This window comes from Balaenoptera physalus (genome assembly GCF_965194825.1).
Source record: "Balaenoptera physalus genome assembly, chromosome: 15".
Classification (NCBI taxonomy): domain Eukaryota; kingdom Metazoa; phylum Chordata; class Mammalia; order Artiodactyla; family Balaenopteridae; genus Balaenoptera; species Balaenoptera physalus.
Window position 1 is genome coordinate 71,740,527 of NC_138894.1, and position 21,381 is coordinate 71,761,907.

Genomic DNA, 21,381 nt, shown 5'->3' on the forward strand with positions numbered 1-21,381 from the left:
AAATTACAAGCCCTTTCATTTCCTCCAAGGTTTTTGAGGAGAGGTTTGGGGATGCGGCCACCAGGTGGACACCGTGCATTTACAAGCTCACGGTCTGGCTTCCCGGAGGGATGAGGGAGTAAGAAGCGGATGTACCTACTTTGTTTCTAATAAAACCACAACTCCTTACTTACTGAATAAGCAGCATTTCACGGTAATAGCTAATATTTATTGGGTGCTTCCCGTGTACACACACAGTGTGAAAGAGCTCCCTGTGCAACTCATTACTCCATTCTTCCCACAACCCCAGGAGGCAGCGGACCATCACCATCTCTGCTTTCTGGCCGGGAAAACCCAGGCTCACGAGGACTACATGACCTGCCCAAGGTCTAACAACAAGGAAGACAAGGATTTGGAACGTAGATCCCAGTCAAGCTGGCCCCAATGTGCACGCCCGACGGGCAGGCCATGCATATATGGCAAACCGGAATTTGAACCCTTTTTGTTCAACTCCAGAAGTTCCATGTGTGCACCTCTAATTATTAGAGTAACTGATGATTACTTGGGCCCAAGGGCTGATCAGTGGGTGAAAATGACACCTAGGGACCCCTCCCAACCAGAAGGAACTGACTTCAAGAGAGGGGGAGACCAGTGAGGTGACCCCTGATCCCAGTTCTATCCCAGGACCTCGTCCGGGGATGAACTGTGATGGGGACCCTTATGGTGGGGCCTCTGAGCAGTATGGCTGGGCTTGGATATTAAGGACCCAGATGAGTGAAAATCACATGGCTGCAGCAGCGTTGGGCCCGGGCCTGGAGGGGAACCATCTACTACCCCCCATCACCACCCCTGAGAAGCGGCTGTTGTCTAGCAGGGGATCACAGGCACACTATGCAAAGCCACAGGCTTCTGCAAAAATCCCATGTGACAGCAAGGCTGACCCCCCCCAGCTCCCAGCCTCCAGGACGATGCTCTGGCCAGTCAGCACTGGGTCTGGGCTGTGCACAGGGACCACAAGCCCCACGGTCCACAGCAGCGCCCAGCCCTTCTGCAGGCTCTCTGGGTCTGGCTGGAGCTCTGACTTCGGAGATGAGACCAGAAGGCTGTCCCAGGAGAGGATTACATGGCCCAAGTTAGCGAATGGCGGTTCAGAATACTACTAACTTGATTATTAAGAGAAATATGACCTTCTCTGGGGCCTAAGATAATGAAGGGGGATAAACAGTGACCCCATATTTATAAGTGGATCACTCAAAATGCATTAATGGACACATGCACACCCTCATCCAGCTCCAGGAGAAGAAGCTCGAAGCCAGCTCTTCTGATTCACACAGAGGCCAGGGATCTCTGCCGCTGGAGGGCTGTCAGGAAGCTGCAGCTGGTCTCCCCATAAATGAAGAGCCTCACACAGTAACAGGGACCGAGGCGGCAGCATTCCTCGGTGCCATGGGGCCTGCCCCAAACGTGGCAGAGCCTGCTCCCCTGCTGGGGCACTGGCCCACCCCAGCCCCTCCCAAGCTGCAACCTGACTTCAGAACACTGGGTCAGGGTGCATCCAAGGATCTGCCACCTCAGGACAATGCTCTTCCTTCCTTCTAGTCCTTTAGATGTCAAACAGAGAAGGGAGCCTTCTGGAACAAAGGAGGGATCCACTCCCTGAACCCAGGGCAGCCACGTGCATTGTCTCAAAGGGTCGCTCACAGCCAAGTGGAGTCTCCTTTGTGACCTCTCCACTCAGAACACCAGTTCACACACGCTCCTGGGAAGAGGGCTAGTTTTGCATAGGTCAAGCGAGAACCTAAAAACAAACACAATTTTGCCACGTGCCAGCTTCTTGCCACATTGAAACTGAGATTTTAAAGAAATGAACACACTAAGAAACAACTGAGTCACTTTCTCAGATTTTCAGCCATTATAAATCATTGCCTAAAACTAGCAAGTGTGTCTTTCTAGCTCCTTGCTACTCAGAGTGGTCCCTGGGCCAACAGCATGGGCTTCACGTGGGCACCTGTTGGAAATGCCGGATCTCAGGCCCCACCCAGACCTACACATTCAGAATCCACCTTTTTACAACATCCCCAAGTGGTTTGTGTACACATTAAATTCTGAGAAGTGCTGCTCTAACTCGCCCAGAGGCCTTTCTTCTCCTGGTCAGATTATTTTGCCAGACTGAGGCCACGCACACTGTCAGATGTCAGAACGCACCCTGCCACCCCACGTGGCCGCAGATTTCCACAGACAATCCTCTGCCTCCTTCATCTGAGGCTGACCATTTCCTCCGCACCGTGGAAGGTGCACCCACTTTCCTAGTTCCCTGCGTTCCTCTTGTTCCCCCCACCCCCATTCTACTCATGATGTCATATTGGCCTTCTGATCACGGCCCCCCCACCCCGCCTGAACGTTCAGCTTCACCCCACCCTCATTGCCTACTACATGGTGTCCAGTCTCCCTGGCCTGAGATTTACGGGTGGGTTTATCATTCCTTCTTCATCTCACTGTACTCCCCCCACACCCTGAACTCCTCCAGCCTTCTTTGCAGATTGCTGCTCACACATTTTGCCTGCCTTCAATACCCTCCACCACACCTCTGCTAATCCAAAGCCTCCGTGTCCTTCACACTGGCTAAAACATGTCCTCGGGGTGGCCTTTCCAGCACAACATAATCTTCTCTGAGCCGCCCAGTGAGTTCCTTCTCACCCCTGTCCCTTTCCACCTTCTACTTAGAGTTACTGACATACACGCCTCCCATCCCCTGTTACACGTGAACAATTTAAAGCAGGGATCCTGCCTTATTCATCTTTGCTTCTAACGAAGATGTTAACACACAGCTGAAGTGATCAGACAGTCAAACCTCAAATGTGGAACACATAATTCAACCCCCCTTTGTTTTCCTAATGTGTATATTTATAAGGAACCTCAACTATTATGACCATATTTAAGATTCCGTTAACAAATTGTCTTTATGGGAAATATCGAAATTTCTTTAAATGGGGCTATCTTGGAAAATCTAGATTATCCGATTCCTGATTAGATATTCAATAAATGGTTGTTGAATAATGAATGAATGAGAACAGATTATTTTCCCTCAGTAAAGTGATGTGTTCATCCTTAGGTCTCCAGTCTGGGTAAGCTAAAGAGTGAATTTTGAGATGAGACAAGCATATAGTTTAACTAATGGCCTGATGAAAGCAGGAATTAAGAAGTTTCTCCCTCAGGGACCCATGTGACGTCACTGTGAAGTAACGAGGCTGATCCCTGCAGGGCTGGTGGAATCACCTTGTTGCTGTGTGGTCACACACATTCCCATCAGACCTCAGAATTGAATGTGCTGACTGCAGACTCCTTTTCCCAGACTGAATAAAGCGCTGCCAACATCTAAGCTGCCGCTGAAAACTAAGGCAATTTACAAGCAGTGGAGTGAGTTCTGATGGATGAAGGAGGAAGATTCAGCTGCCGGGGGAGTGGGGATGGTGAAGATGCAGGGGATGCAACCACAGAGTTCTCTAATTCTGGCTACATTTGCCTTTGCAACTTACAAGTGATAATATTTTACCATGACCCTGTAGAAGAAACTTTTGTGTTGGGGTTCCATGGCATAGAGTCATGTATATAAGGGGAAAGGAAGCTTCCAGATTGGCCTAAAGCAGAAATAGCTGGGGTTCAGGTCTCTTCCCTTGGAACTAAGCTGAGGCTGGTTCCTGACCTGGAGAAACGACTGAGATGGATCACTGTTCATGTCCTGTAAATATTTCAGAGCATGGGGTTGCCTGATCGGCTTGAACACTCCTGTGGAAAACTTAGAAAACCACAATTGGTCCACAAGTGTTAACAGACAAAAATATCAGATTTTCAAAGACACTATAAAGTCTAAATAAAATAATGAAGTGGAAAGTATTGGCTCTTATCTTTTTTTCCTTAAAAGACGATTCTTAAGATGCTAACTTCTCTTTTTAAACAAAGTCATAAAGCTTTAGCCTTATCTTAGTAGCAAATCTCCTGGAAAGAGCCAATAAACAAAACGCCTTCAACATTTTGTCATTGGAAATTTCAGCTAGAAAAGCAAAACTCAAGCAGTTTTAGTGTTTGGTCACTGAATAGACTCTGGTTTTGATTATAAACACCAGAGTTTCTAGATGCCAAATGTATCCAGAGCTGGGGCTGGGCGCCTTCGCAGAGTTTGCTTTAAGAAGCAGAGAGGAGTGAACCTCGGTGCATATCCTACCTGTAACCAGCTACCAGCAAATAGAGGTTCTGCTTAATCAGTGAGGAATTGTTTCCATTAAAACCTCAATGGCATTCAAATCAGCTCAATTAACAGCTAGAGAAACAGCCACAACTAAATTACATTCCACTGTTTCCAATTAAGTTGGAAGGCTTGGGTGCGGTAACCACTAACATTATAAATGAGGAGTCTTTGCCAAAAATGAACTCCTTCAGTTTTTCTCCGACCATTTAACAGCCTGGGCTAATAGAATTAGCTCACTGAATGTGTGCAGGAGAACGGAGTTAAGCAAGCCACTTAAAAGCATTAATTTATTCATGGAAGCACTTCACGCCAAAGGCTGTGCTAGGTACAGGTAAGACTTGAAATGTGAGGCTCAGATGGGAAACCACCGCGTAAGAGGAAAGCAACGTCTCTTGTTTACAGTTTCCATTCCCAACACACTTAAGGAATCACTGGCCTTCTGAAATCAGAGAAAAACTATCAGACTGGCCAATCACACTGAACCCTCTGGCTCCTCTGTCACTGCTGGTAGCTTGGGGTTACTGAGGTCAAAATAACTATGATGTCAATATTTATACAGCAGTTTTCAAAGATTTGTAATCCTCCAGTCTCTAAGAGAAGCATGATATTTAGGGAAAAGTTTAGAATCTTTGTAGTAATTGTAGCTTGGACATCCATTAGGAGGCTGCCAGCAGACTTAACTGCAAACCTAATTCGTGATTTTAGGGGCTCTGGGAAGTCTCTGATGCTCCCAAACCCATTACCTTCCTGCTGGTATGTGTCCAAAACCGTACTATTATAGATTCATGGCTTTGCACTGAGATTCCTATTTAAGATCCTCTGGAGGAGAGACACTTGGCTATTTTCTGCAAAGGACTTAAGCATGCCTGGTACTGTGGAAATTTAAAGAGTGAGTGAGGTAAGTTTTGGGCTCTGATCTTGGCATCCAGCCTATCCACCAATCCTTCAGTAAAGTTCCTTTCTTTCCACTTTGAGTCTCAAGGCTTTGAAATATCTCCTTTTATCACGTTATTAAAGATCACATCTCTCAAGTCCTTGGTTTGTACTAAGGTGTAAATGACTGATACCAATTTAGTGTGTAACTTCTTCAAGGGACTTTTGCATTTACTGAGATTCAAAGCCTGAACATAGAAAAGCTCCAGCAAAAGGAGTTTCTGGAAGCAGCCAGCTACACGCTGAAAACTGTCTGCTCTTTTGGTCTACACGCAGATTTTGCAAAAGGTATATTTTGCAAGGTATATTATTATTACTAATTCAATCTCTTTACTTGTTATAGGTCTATTCAGATTTTCTCTTTCTATTTGAATCAGGTTGATAAATTCCTGCCTAGGAATTTATTCATCTATTTAATTATTGTTATACAGTTGTTCATAGTATTTCTTTATGTGTTTTTATTTATATAAGGTTGATAGTAACAACCCCTCTTTAATTCCTGATTTTATTAATTTTGCTTTTCTCTTTTTTCTTTGGTCAGTCTAGCTAAAAGTTTGTCCATTTTGTTGATCTTTGCAAAGAGCCAGCTCTGGGGTTTGTTGATTTTCTTTATTATTTTCTATTTTCTATTTCATTAATTCCCACTCTAGTCCTTATCATTTTCTTCCTTCTGTTTGCTTTAGGTTTCGTTTGCTTTCCGCCACCCCCCCACCCCGGTGTTTTAAGGTGGAATGTTAATTATTTGAGATTTTTCTTTTTATTTATTTATTTATTTATTTTTGGCTGTGTTGGGTCTTTGTTGCTGCGCACGAGCTTTCTCTAGTTGTGGCGAGCGGGGGCTACTCTTCCCTGCAGTGCGTGGGCTTCTCATTGCAGTGGCTCCTCTTGCTGTGGAGCACAGGCTCTAGGTGCGCCGACTTCAGTAGTTGTGGCACACGGGCTCAGTAGTTGTGGCTCATGAGCTTAGCTGCTCCACAGCATGTGGGATCTTCCTGGACCAGGGCTCAAACCCGTGTCTCCTGAATTGGCAGAAGGATTCTTAACCACTGCGCCACCAGGGACGTCCCTTTTTTTTTTAATATAGGCATTTATAGCTATAATTTTCCCTATAGGCACTACCACTACATCTCTTAGCTGCATCTCTTAGGTTTTGCTATGTTGTGTTTTCATTTTCATTCATCTCAAAGTATTCTCTAATTTCCCTTGTGATTTCTTTTTGACTCATTGGTTATTCAGGGGTGTGTTGTTTAATTTTCATAAATTTGTGAATTTCCCAAGTTTCTTTCTGTTACTGATTTCTAAATTCATTCAATTGTTGTTGGATGATTTCAGTCCATTTGAACTTATTGTTTTATGGTCTAGCATGTGCTCTATTCTGGAGAATATTCTATGTGCACTTGAAAAGAATGCATTCTGATACTGTTAGGTGGAGTATTCTAGAGATGTATGTGAAATCTAATAAGTTTATAATGTAATTCAGGTTTTCTATTTCCACAGTGATTTTCTGTCTAACTGTTCTGGCCCATGGTTTGATTTAATCAATAGAAGCTGTGATGGTTAGTTTTATAAAACAACTTGACTAGACCTCAGTGTGCCCAGATAATTGGAAAAATGTTATGATGAATGGATAAAGAATATGTGGTACATATATACAATGGAATATTACTCAGCCATTAAACAGAATGCAATAATGCCATTTGCAGCAACATGGATGGAGCTGGAGATTATCATACTAAGTGAAGTAAGTCAGAGAAAGACAAATACAATATCACTTACACGTGGAATCTAAAAAAAAAAAAAAATGATACAAATGTACTTATTTACAAAACAGAAACAGACTCACAGACATAGAAAACAAACTTATGGTTACCAAAGGGGAAGTGGTGGGGGAAGGATAAATTGGGAGTTTGGGATTGACATATAAACACCACTATATTTAAAATAGATAACCTACTGTATAGCACAGGAAACTCTGCTCAATATTCTGTAATAACCTAACTGGGAAAAGAATTTGAAAAAGAATAGATATATGTGTATGTATAACTAAATTACTTTGCTGTGCACCTGAAACTAACACAACATTGCAAATCAACTATAGTCCAATATAAAATAAAAAATTAAAAAAAAACAATGTTATTCTGGATGTGTCTGTGAGGGTGTTTCATAATGAGATTAACATTTGAATTGGTAGACTGAGTAAAGCAAATTGCCCTCCCGAATGTGGGTGAGACTCATCCACTTAATAGAAGACCTGAATGGAACAGAAAGGCTGAACAGGGACTTCCCTGGTGGTGCAGTGGTTAAGAATCCGCCTGCCAATGCAGGGGACATGGGTTCGAGCCCTGGTCCAGGAAGATCCCACATGCTGCAGAGCAACTAAGCCCGTGCGCCACAACCAGAGCCTGCACTCTAGAGCCCGCGAGCCACAACTACTGAGCCCATGTGCCACAACTACTGAAGCCCGTGCGCCTAGAAGTCCGTGCTCCACAACAAAAAAAGCCACCGCAATGAGAAGTCCGTGCAACGCAACGAAGAGTAGCCCCTGCTTACTGCAACTAGAGAAAGCCTGTGCACAGCAATGAAGACCCAACACAGCCAAAAGTAAATAAATTAATAATAATAAAAAAAGGCTGAACAAAAAGAGAGAATTCCTTCTGCCTGTTTGAGCTGCAATATTGGTCTTTTCCTGTCTTTGGACTCAAACTGAAACACTGGCTCTTTTGGGGTCTTGATCCTGCCAACTTTTGGACTGGAACATAGATGACCAGCTCTCCTGGTTCTCAATCTTTTGGACTCAGACTAGAACTACATCATCGGCTCTCCTGGGTTGCCAGCTTGTCGACTACAGATCTTGGGACTTCTTGGGCTCCATAATCACATAAACCAATTCCTTCTAATAAGTCTCTATCTTTAAATATATATACACCCTATTGGTTCTGTTTCTCTGGAGAACCCTGACTAATACAGAAGTGACATTCTCAACCAAAGGTTAAGACGGCCTGGCAGTTTTCCCTCTTGCACTTTTAGGAGTCCTGAGATACCATATAAGAAATCCAGCTAGCTTGCTGGAAAGACCACAAGGGAAGAAGAGGCCCTGACATCAAACAGAGAGTGAGAGAGGCCCAGATATGATGGTGGACCAGTTAAGCCTCTAGATGACTCTGCCTATAGACAGCATCTAATGGAAACCACCTAAGACATTCCAAGTGAAACTAGCAGAAGCTGCCTAGCTGAGTCCAGTCAACACACAGAATCATGAGAGATAATGAAAGTTATACAAAAACAGACAACCAAGAAAAAAAAAACAACCATCACAAATGACCATTATAATTGTTGTAGCCCCATTTATCGAGCTTCTTGCTCTTTACTGCTTGTATCTCAGACTTTCCATTTAGAATAATTTTCTTTTTCTGTTGGTGGCAAACTACTCTTTTTGTTTACCTAAAAATATCTTTATCTTACCATCATTCTTGAAGAATATTTTCACTGGGTACAGAATTCTAGGATGGCAGTTGTTTCTTTCAGTACATTATAGGTATCATTTCACTGTTTTCTGGCTTCCATTGTTTCCACTGAAGTCAAGTGTCACTCATTAATAAGTAATCTGTCTTTTTTCTCTAGCTTCTTTTAAGACTTTCCATTTGTTTTTTATTTTCTTTAGTTCTGTTGATGTGTTTCATGTGAATTGATTGTTACTGCTTTCTCTTGCTTCATTTGTTTATTCATCTTATTACTTACATTATTTATTATTAATATTTATTTATCTTACTTAGGATTTATTTGCCTTCTTGACTCTCCTACTCTCTTTTTAGGACCTTCTATTATCTGTTAAACCTTCTTGCTTAAGCCTGTGTAGTAATGAACAGAGTCTGGTACTGGCAGAGAAATAAAATAGACCAATGGAACAGAATGGAAAGCCAGAAATAAACTCGTAATTGTATGAACAGTTGAAATATAATTGAAGTGATAGAGCAGAACAGTGGGGAAAGGATGGATTTTACAATAAATAATACCAGGGAAACTGGATATCCATATAGGAAAAAAATAAATTTGGAGACTCACATCACACAAAATTCCAGATAGTCCTAAGGAAACTTTTAGAAGATAATAAAGGAGAACATCTTCTCATTGTGTTAAATTAGGAAGCATAAAATTTGTTTCATTTGAGGTGATGCTAACTTTTTTTTCACTTGGATAATATCTGGTGTCTAGCAGATCACTTATATTATAAAGATATCTTAATTTTTTTTAAAGATTTTTAAAACTATGGCTAAACAGTTGTATGTCTCATGTATATAATTTTTTTTTTTTGTATATAATTTTTAAAAATACAAATAGAGGGGACATTTGTTATTTTCCTGCCCAACACCTATTCCCCTTCATCTGGTACAGATGCCTGAATGCTTTTAGAGAACCTCCCACCTCAGACCCTCTATTTTGGTGGAGCTAACTCTACCCTCACTTCCTGCGGTGGGCATCATTTCCTTCTGGCCCACAGTTATAAATTCAGAGGTAGGAATGTGACCCAAGTCAAGTTAATCAGATATGTATTTTTTAATTTTAACAAACTCTTATGTAGTGTTTACAATATGCTTGGCACTGTTCTAAACACATTACAAATATTAACACATTTCGCATGTGTAATCCTGTGGAAAAGCATACCATCAACCACTGTACTGATAAGGGAGCTACGGTACAGAGAGGATAAGTAATTCACCCCTGGTCATACAGCTGGTAAGGGACAGAGCTGGGATGTGAACCTGGGCAATCTGGGGGGAGAGTCCATGCTCTTAACCACTATACAACATGGCTGTTTTATTTGAGCACTTAGAAAGGAGGCATCCTCTCTTCCACTGGACATGAGCTGCGGGGTTGAAACTTTGGTGTAGACAATGCAGGTAATGGCAGCCATCTTACCACCAGGCGGTTAAAGACTACCTGAGAATGGATGGGGTCAACACAGAGAGAAACTAGGTCCTGATGACCTCACCAAGTCCCTGGTTCCAATGTGCATGAACATTGACCCCTGGACTTCATAGTTTCATGATCTTCCCCAGCAACCATATGGATACACATATATACTTTTCCTCTCCATAAACAATCTTAGTGGGGTTTTCTATAACTTGCAACCAAAAGTCTTGCTCCTAATAGAACTAGTAAAGGACCTGAGCTATTTTGAAATTATTCTGATTGAATAAACTGTATTCTATCTAATTGTGGCTTAACTCCAGGACTGAACCACGTAAGTCATGGCTTTAAAAGCATTAAAATAAATTTACAAGCACCTGCTCAAGACATACATTGGCTTTAATCCCAATGGAAAAAGTCCTACAAGGTAAATGCCTGTCTTATACGTTGAGATGGACATTTGCATGTAGGAAGCTTATTTGGGGAGTGTTCTCTGAACACTGTTAGGGAGTGAGCAGACAGGATGAGGCACAGGGAGAGGCTGAACACTGAGGAAGTCACAAAAAAAGGCCACAGGAGATCCCATGGGAATTACAGAGCTGGGACACATTCAAAATTGCCTTGAGCTGAGGTAGGAGTGCTGGGCCTTTGAACCCCTGAATCAGCCCAGGCCACTCTGGGAGAGATATAACTTTGGTCCCTTGGCCATGGCAACACCTGGAAGGGACTTGGCAGTGAGGGATCAGCCCCCGATACCCTCAGTAGTTGGGGGAACGAACGCCTTCGTCGGGAGGGGTGATCTGGACGGTGCACTACATGCTCCATTACAGCTCTGACTCCATCAGTCCTTAGTCATTAGTGTCCTTATTTTACCACCCGGATTCAAGTCCTAGTCTTTCTGGTTCCAAAGTCCTGTCATGTCCACTGCACATCCCTGTTACCACCACTGTCAGGCTGGTGATCCATTCTGGGAAAGCTAAGACCCTGCTTCTGTGTCCAGCTTCAAGGGCAAACATGCTTCCATCACACTCACAGCTAGAGTTCATCACTGGAAGATATATTCTACCAAGTAAAAAGATGTAATTACTGACAAATACTACTACCTCTCACCATTTCCCAGGTAGCCTATTAAGAAAAGGTTCATGGGGCTTCCCTGGTGGCGCAGTGGTTGAGAATCTGCCTGCCAATGCAGGGGACACGGGTTCGAGCCCTGGTCTGGGAGGATCCCACATGCCGCGGAGCGGCTGGGCCCGTGAGCCACAATTACTGAGCCTGCGCGTCTGGAGCCTGTGCTCCACAACAGGAGAGGCCGCAATAGAGAGAGGCCCGCGCACCACGATGAAGAGTGGCCCCCGCTTGCCACAACTAGAGAAAGCCCTCGCGCAGAAACGAAGACCCAACACAGCCATAAAAATAAATAAATAAATTAATTAATTAAAAAAAAAAGAAAAGAAAAGGTTCATGTTGGGTAGAAATTTATAGACAAAATGATGAGGGCAAAACACTTCCTGGGAATCTTTCTAGCCATACCAAGCACAAATAAACAAAATGTTTGTACACTTTGCCAACTAGCTCAGACAGAATTTAAGGAGGAAAAGTTATTAGTTAAGGTTGAAAGGAAATTGGCAAGAAATGTGTATGACCTGAGGCATCTTTGTTCAAGAGCAGAACTGAATGTCCTTCCAATTAGCATGCTTATGCTACAGAATGACCCTTTCCCCCACTCTTCCCAGTCCTACCCAGACATTTTTTCCTATTTCTCTCTCTTTTCTCTGCCCCCGCTCACACATCCTTAGAATTTGGCATCTTGATTGGTACCATGCTGGATATCTACGGTGTGTCTGCTCAGTCCTTCTTCCTGAGATCTGCTCCTCCCTTTACTCCAACCAGTGAGAGGTGGGCTGCCTGCCTTCAGAGGTGTGCACTTGACCTTGCCCTTCTCTAGAATATTTTGGCCTGGGACCAAAGAAAGAGAGGCAGCTCTTCTTTAACAGTGAAGAGTGAGATGCAAAGCCAGGCCTCTCGGTGACTATGTTTTCTGCTGTGAGAAAGGAAGAGGTGAAACAGAGTGTTGGTGGCACGTCATTCCCTGGTTCCAGGGGTCCCCAGACCAACCACAAACTTGCCCCATTGGAGACTGGTTATATGAGCCCTACGTCTGCCCCTTCGTCCACGCTAGCCAGAGTTGGGTTTCCGTCCTCACAGTCCTAATACATCACAGACTCATAAAAATAGGTAGACCTTTGAGAGGATATCCAACACAGCCCTCTGCCTCCAGGCAAGAGTATCCTTAAAATAACAAAGGTGGCTACCATACTTAAGACTCTCCATGGAAAGAAACTCCACTTTTTCTTTCATAGCCTTTAAATTATGTATTTCCTTATTTGTCTCTTATCCACATGTCTTTCAATCTTCCTCTCTAGAGTGGAACCCTGATTCTCTATCACCTGAGGTCACCAGGTAGGCTCAGGAAGTACCACTGAAACCTGACAGGCCCTTGTTTGCATGGATCATGGAGGGTGAATCTGTTCCTCGGTTTCCGTCCACAGAACTCTCACGGTCTTCCCTTAGAAGATGCTCTTATTCAGTTGCCTACACTGCCCAAGATAGAACCTCATGGGAGCCAGGCAATAAAATCATTTAATTAGCTGACAATAGAAAACAGATAGGCACTGTTTGTATCATCAATCTTCTTTTACTTAAACAGTGATTTCATTGTCCTGTGGCTTTCTTCCCAATATGTTTAAACATTCTGCATAAGACCTAATTCCATCCCTTCTTTTCATGTTGATTTTTTTCCCGTCTTCTTGGAATCTCTTTGGATATGTTAATCTTTCTCAGAATGTAGAGTGCAAACCCCAAAATGATGTGTGGTGAAGCCTTGAGCAGTGGCAAGGGGAGTAAGGAGTTATTTTTCAACTGCTGTATGAAGTTATTATGCCAGGCCATTAATATATCCGAGGATCAAGTTTGAGTTTAAAATAACATGGTGACCTTTCCCTCTGCTCTCCTAGGACTTTCAGAGTCAAAACATGTGCCCTGCAATCCCTGACAGTCTCTCAGGAGATGAGTCCTGACTTGTTCATAAAATGGACATCACAGCCATGAGTTCATATCCAGTACAGCACTCATGTCTCATGCTATGACAAGTGATTGGTCTAGGATATTCCTCTAGAGGCCCACTAAAAGCCCAGGGCTCCTCAGGGCTTTTGATTTTTAAGGAGATGTTCTGGGAGCTTCTGACAGGTTCCTCATTCTTTGGGGACTAGCCAGAGGTGGAACAGACCTGTTCAAGCAGCTGTGATCCCAGGAACATTAGTTCATAATTTCCATCCTGTTGAGCACTTTTGATACATCTTTGAGTATCCTTTCTGTGCCAAGACCAGGCCCTTCCCTGCTTCAGGGAAGGAAGGTTTGGGCACATGAAAGAGATGTAGGTGTCCACAATCCTTCTGTCACTTGCACCCTTACTGGTTTCCTCCACCCATAGGGGTGAGGGGGCTTACAGCTGTCAAGAAGCTAAAGACGGTTCAGCCAGGAAGGCTGGGAATAGACTTTGGCTTAGGCAGCAACCTGATTAGGTCCTATAACTATAGGACCTAATCCTGGTAAAAGTAGTCAGCAGAGAATCAGGGGTGGTTTGTTTGTTTGGTCCAACAAGCTACTAGCAGGTTAAAAATGACTGAGGCATGTGTGTATTTGACCGCCATTAACAAACCTACAACAACAAACCCCTTTAGGGACATAAAAGAACAATGTGATCAGTGCCATTCTCAAACTCCCAAACATTTCTAGTCCAGAAAGGATAGGAGAAATGCAATCTATTTTAGGGCTTTGTCAATGACTTTTTAAAAAAGTAATACGTTTGATTTCCCACTTTGATTATTTATCTAAAGAGCCCCTAGGTAGGTATGGATGTGAAACCATTGGTAGCACAGTAGCCCGGAAGACTGTGTGGGATGCCGGGCCCTGGGAATTGAGAACTCCCTCTTCTTCCTCACTCTGACCTCTGCTACTGCTGCCGCCAAGGTCTAGGAACCGTCATCATTTATTATGTGAGTTCTCTATAATTGGAAACACTTTGGAGGAAACTTTTCCACATTTAGAAAGTCATTAACCCTGAGTCTCTAATATGTACATTCTTCCATGCCCTTACTTTATGCACTGAAAGTCTTATTCTCCAGAGTGTTCATTATGGCTGGAGTGGAACTAGGGAGACACAGGGACAGTCCCCCTTCCCCAGGGTTCTGGTCCCTGGGGTGGGGACGATGCTGAAATGCAGACCTAAGAGAGTTTCTTAAGTTCTGCTGCAAGTGGCACGCTCTGCCCCTCTTGGAGGGCAGGATGGAGATGAGGGGTGGGCTGCTTTTTCAAGGGTCTCCAGAGGCAGACCACCCAGGCGCCAAACCCACTCCACCACCCACGAGCCGTGTGATCGCCAGCAAGTAGGTTGGCAATCTGTGCCTCCAGGTCTTCACCTGTCAAATGCGGGAAACAGTAGTGCTGGCATGTGTGGGCTGTCCAGAGGACTAAATGAGTTAGCGCGTGTGAAATGTCTACTGCTTGCTCCCTGCGAGTACCCAGCCCAGTGGAGTCCTCGATTATCTTTTGTTTAGAGATATGGAAACATGTTCAGAGAAGTCAGGGACTTGGTCAAGGTTCCACAAGGATTAGGTGACAAAACCAAGCATGAAACTTAAATCTCTTCTGAGTCTGGGTCCTTTATGACATAATATATGTGTATGTGTGTGAGAGAGAGATGAGATCTCCCTCACTGAACTCTCTACTGTGAACATATTTACAGTAGAATAAATAGTTCAGCACCTGGATGTGCCCTGGACCTCGTCTTGGTCAGCGGGTAGCGTCATGGGGAGCTGACAAAGGCCTGGCTTCATCCAGAACTGTGCTGCTCAAGCTGGAACTGCACAGGAATGCCCTGGGCTCTTGTTAACACGCAGATTCTGATTCAGGTGGGTGGAGTGGGGTCAGCAACTCTGCATTTCTAACAAGTTTCCTTTTTTTGGTTTCTGTGTTTTTGGCCGCACCATGCAGCATATGGGATCTTAGTCCCCCAACCAGGGATTGAAGCTGTGCCCCCTGCAGTGGAAGCGCAGCGTCTTAACCACTGGACCGCCAGGGAAGTTTCCAAGTAGGGCCGGTGCTGCTTTTCTGGGAACCACACTGCAGCAATGTTTTTGAAAATGCTGGCCAACAAATCTGCTTTATCCTGCACCTTCCTGCTGCTGTCTCTTTGGTTATACAACCTGCCTCCAGTCTCCCCTCACATCCTGAGTCTGAAACTCTGGGTCCATCTACATTGCTCCCCAAAGCACCAGAGCTCCTGAGGCCAATTCCCCGGCTGCAGTATGGCTGGGTCCACCTGGGAGGGCTGAGTCCCAGAGTTCCCGTCAACAGCCTCAACCTGGGGGCACTCTGCGCAGACACCGTGGGGACTGCTGCTGACCCACGCGGTCTGAGACACTTCTGGGGCACCCTCATGTTCACGGATTCCAAAGAAAACGAATTTTCACTGTGGGGCTGAGCACTGGGGGTGGCAGCGAGCACGGGGGCTGTGGAAGGTGCCTGGTGAAGGGGTCAGCTGCCTCTCCCCAGCAGGCCCCGGGGGCGCTGGACCCGTCCATTCGAGAACCTCTGCAGCCCTGATGTCCCCTCTCCCACCCACAGCAATACAAATCACGAGCCTCCCAAGTTTTCCGTCCGGTGCCACCTGGAAGCCCATCCCTCAGACAGGACACCCTTCAAGACATAAAGAGGAAGTGACATCTGACACCCTCTGTGGAAACTCCAGGTTGTGGTCAGAGAGTGTGAGAGACACACTGAGAAGTATGAGTGTTGCCATCTGGAGTGTTTGCTCACGTGAGTGGAACAATCCCAGGTGCCCAAACACCAGACAGAATGGAAAATTCTATCTTAAAAAGATAGAATCTTAAAAAGGTCTTTCACTGTGATTTTTCCATGACGTGACCAGCTTTTCACTCAGTTGTTTTTCCCGGCAGATACCAGGTAGGTTTCGACAAAACCGGAAGTGTGGGGAGTGACACCCTAGGAATTAGGACTTTCTCTTTCCTCTCCTCTTCAGGACACACTCTTGTTTCCACAGCAGGCAGCATTAGCGGCGAGTCTGCCACTATTTTCACCACTTTAGAACTAGCTCCTTCTCTGCTGGGGATTTTCCATGGCAACATAAATCTCTAGGCCTCATACTAGCAAAGTACACTAATTGCTACCTCAGTTAGAGCAAGTGAACTCTGGAAATTCCCACGGCCTTGGCCAAGACCTTAATGGGGTGGGTTTTTTAATGTTCTGGATTCTCTTCTTTCCATGCCAGCCAAAAGCAGGCTTCCCTGGCACAGCACAACACCCCTTCAAAATATAAACCCTCTGGATTGGAGGCCTCTGTAAGCCTGCCTATTTAGGCCCTGAACCTAGCAGGAGAAGATGCAATGCATAAAAATAAGCAGAGCAGGAATGTCATTTATTAAGTGACGCCTGCCAGTGTTGGGGAAACTTCCGGTTATCAGATATCTGAGAATGAGGTCAGGTCTGGTCTCTCCAGCTCTTGTGATCAGGACACTGACTCAGAACCAGAAATCTGACCACTGGGCAGTGCCTGCCAGAGTAGGAAGAGTACAGCCAGGAATCAAACTTGGACTCCATGTCAGGTATGGCCCTCCTAGCTGTGCGACCTCTCTGAGCCATTATTTCTTCAAAATGGGGATAATGCACCTGCCTACCTATTCTCATGGGATTATAGGGAGAGGAAGATAACATATTTAAAAGTGATTTGAGGGACTTCCCTGGAGATCCAGTGGTTAAAGACTTCGCCTTCCAATGCAGGGGGTGCGGGTTCAATCCCTGGTTGGGGAGCTAAGATCCCACATGCCTTGTGGCCAAAAAACCAAAACATAAAACGGAAGGAATACTGTAACAAATTCAATAAAGACTTTAAAAATGGTCCACATTAAAAAAAAAAAAAAAGTGATTTGAAAGCCGTAAAGTGTTATTCCATGCATAAAATCTGGGCTTATTGTGAAGGTTAAATTAAATGAGAACATTCACACACACACACACCACACAGAGGTGTTTAACAACTGGCTTTCTAGAAAGGGAAATGCCAGTGATTTTTATCATTTGCCAATTTCCATGGCGTAAATAATACCTCCATGGCTGATTTCAAAGTATCAACGTGATGTCACTGCATATCAATTTGAGAAGAAATGTGCATAATTGACTCCTGTGAGCTGAGCTGAGCCGCTCAAGCACACCACTGTTTACTTATTTTACCCCCTCTTATGTGAGGCCCTTAGCGCGGTGCCTGAAAAGAAGGGACCCCGACCTCCTCCTCCTCCTGGTCATATTCACTCACTAGGTAGGGAAATGGCAGACCAGTCCAGTCGCCGGAGTCAGAAACGTTGGCTGGTGTGTACTCTAAAGTTCTGGGGAGATTCTCACACAGCCCGGATTGGGAAAGCAGCAACTGGCTGCAACTCCTTGGGGGCTGGGACCACGTCCCACTTTTGTTTGTATCCCCACTTCCAGAACAGGGCCTGACCCACTGGATGCTTCCCTAAACGACGTGATGGCAGCTCATTAACTGTAGCTAAAATGATCCAGAAAGGGGTCAGACCCACAGAGATGTGAGAGCAGAGGGCCCTTGCCTGCTGCATTTGCACCGCTGGCATTCTCGCTACTCCTCCGCGTGCCGTCCCTGCTGACCTGTGCTGCTTCTTCAAGCGCCGCCCATGAGCCCCCAAACCCACCACCCATCCTGGTTCTGCTGCTTCCCCTCTGGGTCCTGTGGCGCCTGCGTCCACTTACTCCCCTGCTCCGAGTTTAGTTATCCCCTCAGGACCCTCAGGTCCCAGGGCACCCTTCTTTCTCCCTGTACTGAGAGTCGCAAGGCCAGATGCTTTAAACTCAAAGACAAGGAGTGGAGGCAGTGAGCGCATGCGTGTCTGTCTCCGCTACCTCCCCCGCCCCTCTGCCGCCCGGCTTGGCTTCTTCCAGCTCTGTCCCTAGGACAGCGTCCATCCAGAACAGAACCTCAGTAAATATTACCTGAATAAAGAGAAATAATTCATGGGGACAGGACTACAGGAAGGGAGGAGAGGAAGGCATTCCAGGTGAATTAATTACTGCAGGAAAGACCTAAAGTAATTGGTGCTTCCTCGGCCTGAGTACAATAGCAAAGGAAAATTGATTTTTAAGCCAAAAATGTTCACATCTCCATCCATCACTGAAGATATGTCCCACCCATTTTTATGTTCTCTCTCAACCCTGCATGCCAACATAAACTACCAACTCCTTTGGCTTTCTCAAGTAACCTGGAGAAAAATGAGACGGAGTTCTCCAAGAATGGAACAGAAATTTCCACATCACCTGTTTTAGGTACAAATACAATGGCCAAATTTTCTCAACTCCAATAGAAAAGGTATAACTCTTGCACTTACCAGGAGAAGGGAACAGCCTACTTGTAACCAGGGTCACCGTATAAAAATCCAGCTTGAAAGCTACAATCAATGGTCCTGATGGCTGAGTTCCTGATCTGAAAGTTAAATGATCTTATACACTCAGAACATGTGTGACACCCTGCTTTAAAGAAAACAAGGGAGGGCTTCCCTGGTGGCGCAGTGGTTAAGAATGCGCCTGCCAATTCAGGGGACACGGGTTCGAACCCTGGTCAGGGGAGATCCCACATGCCGCAGAGCAACGAAGCCCATGAGCCAGAACTACTGAGCCCGTGTGCCACAACTACTGAAGTCTGCGTGCCTAGAGTTCATGCTCCAGAACAAGAGAAGCCACGACAATGAGAAGCCCACGCACCGCAAGGAAGAGTAGCCCCAGCTCGCCAAAACTAGAGAAAGCCCAGGTGCAGCAACGAAGACCCAACGCAGCCAAAAATAAATACATAAAATAAAAATTTTTAAAAAAAGGAAAACAAGGGAGAGATTAGTATTTATTAAGCACCAAATACAGCCTTTATGAAGACACCGTGCTCAGCACAGAATACCAATCCACACACAGCCCTGTGAAGTATACTTTTTACCCCATTTTAGAGATGAGGTAAACATGCACAGAGACTTAGGAAACACGCCCAAGGACACAGAATAAATGCGCGGCAGAGTCAAAACTACCACAGGGTCTCCCTGGCTGCAGCCATGGACACAGATTCCAGATTTAGTTACTGCTGTCACTTTTCCGTAGGTTCTCCAGAATGAATCCCAGGAGAAGAGTCATCAAGACCACAAAAGGAGGCAAGCCCTCCTCCTTTTCCTTCCTTCCCCTGCCCTTCATGGAAGCCAAGCACGAGGAGAGAGAGGAAGGAGGAGCAGTGTTTAAGGCAGGGAGTATGTGATCAGTGACCAGATAGAAATTCTTAAGCTCACAGCTATTAGGTCTTTAGGTTTATGGGCTCAAGACACTGAGAGGAATGATGTTAGCTCTTTAAAAAAAAAAAGGTTAGAGGCAAGAAATGATTGCTTAAATTAAAATGGAGCAATTCATCATGCAGTCCTTGGAGTCTCTCAGTGTCCATTAATCAGTCCCTCACCTGACCTCTGCCCCCATCACCCCCAGCTAAAGTCCTGGATGGGAGGGAGTGTGGCTCATTCATCTTAGAACTATTAGGACCTAGCAGACAGAGTTGCTGGCAGAGAGTGAGTCTTAAAAAAACAAGCCTGACTGGGAGTTGAGCAGGAGTCAGGTAGGCAAAGAAAAGGATGGGAGTGTTTCCAGAGAAGGGGCAACACAGGCAAGAGGCTGGAGGTGAGAGCACAGTGTGATTTGGGCATCTTTGGTGATTTAATGTGATTAAAACCAAAAGCTGTATGTGTGGGGGGGCGGAAGGAAATGGCATGAATTGGGAGATTGGGATTGACATATATACACTACTATGTATAAAATAGATAACTAATGAGAACCTAAAAAAGAGGGGATATATGTATATGTAAAATTGATTCACTTTGCTGTACAGCAGAAACTAACACAACATTGTAGAGCAACTATACTCCAAAAAAAATTAATTTAAAAAAAAAGAGGGCTTCCCTGGTGGCGCAGTGGTTGAGAGTCTGCCTGCCAATGCAGGGGACACGGGTTCGAGTCCTGGTCTGGGAAGATCCCACATGCCGCGGAGCGGCTAGGCCCGTGAGCCATGATTACTGAGCCTGCACGTCTGGAGCCTGTGCTCCGCAACGAGAGAGGCCGCGATAGTGAGTGAGAGGCCCGCGCACCGCGATGAAGAGTGGCCCCCGCTTGCCGCAACTATAGAAAGCCCTCGCACAGAAACGAAGACCCAACACAGCCAAAAATAAATAAATAAATTTATTTTAAAAAAAAGAAAAAGAAAAAAACAGTCTGTTGAATTTGGACTAGTTTTTTCCACCTTTAATCCCAGAGTAAGCTTTTGGCATCTTTCAGCTAACTCTCATCCTCAGCCTGTCTTCTCTAGACTATGACTCCTCCCCAACTCTTGCTTGTGTTCCCCGTGTATAACAGGGTTTTAGCGCTCACAGAATTGTAGGAAGAGAATCTCTTATGTTCTGAGTCAGACTATACGTCCTTCAGGGCAGGAACAGTTTTGTTATCAAGTTTTGTACCCTAAGCACCTAGCATAGTGCCTGACACACAGGAAATGCTTATTAAACATCCATTAAGTAGGACTGACTCTGGCAAAGGCTGGTGAAAAGGTGAGTCTCTAACATCTGAAATCTTTAAATATAGTCTCTGCAACGTCAGCAGAAAGTCCCAGGAGGACAACGGTCAGGTCAAACTAGTTATCAAACATGGCTTGAAACACAGTATAGATGGCTTTGTTTCTAACAGTAGGATCTGTGTATTTTTAGGAGTTGAGAATCCATTCAGAGCATCGTGATTTGAAACCATTCTGGCATCACCTGTGAGTAAACCAGGGGAATGAATGACTGTTTAGCATGATAAACTCGCAGCCTGACCAAGAAAAAAGCCAGCACGTGGCATCCACTGTGAGTTCCAAATGGGCAGCGGCGCTGCAGGTACATGAGTAGGCTGCTACCGAACCTCCTGCCCAAATCCCAGCGTTACAGGAAGCCAGAGCCCGAAGGTGGGGCACCCACTTCTCTACTGCGGCACTCCTTAGAAACTTCCATCATCTAATGTCCATGGGGACTCTTCCTGAAGGGACAGGGCACACCTTGTTTCCCAAACTCCTTGGGCCACTGAGTACTTCTCTAGTAGAACCTCTGGGTAGTGCTGCACCACACGTGGATCTGCCCTGCACTACATTCAATGCCACAAACATCGGGTCACCCCCTCCTCCC

At 45.1% G+C, this 21,381-nt stretch overlaps 1 long non-coding RNA gene across 1 annotated transcript; it reads left to right on the top strand.

Annotated features, from left to right (window-relative positions):
• Nucleotides 1-2,366: 2,366 nt before the first annotated feature.
• LOC309643873 lies at nt 2,367-20,436 on the top strand. The gene is made up of 2 exons (XR_014254117.1): nt 2,367-5,123; nt 15,119-20,436. It is a non-coding gene; the product is annotated as an uncharacterized lncRNA (long non-coding RNA).
• Nucleotides 20,437-21,381: the final 945 nt, after the last annotated feature.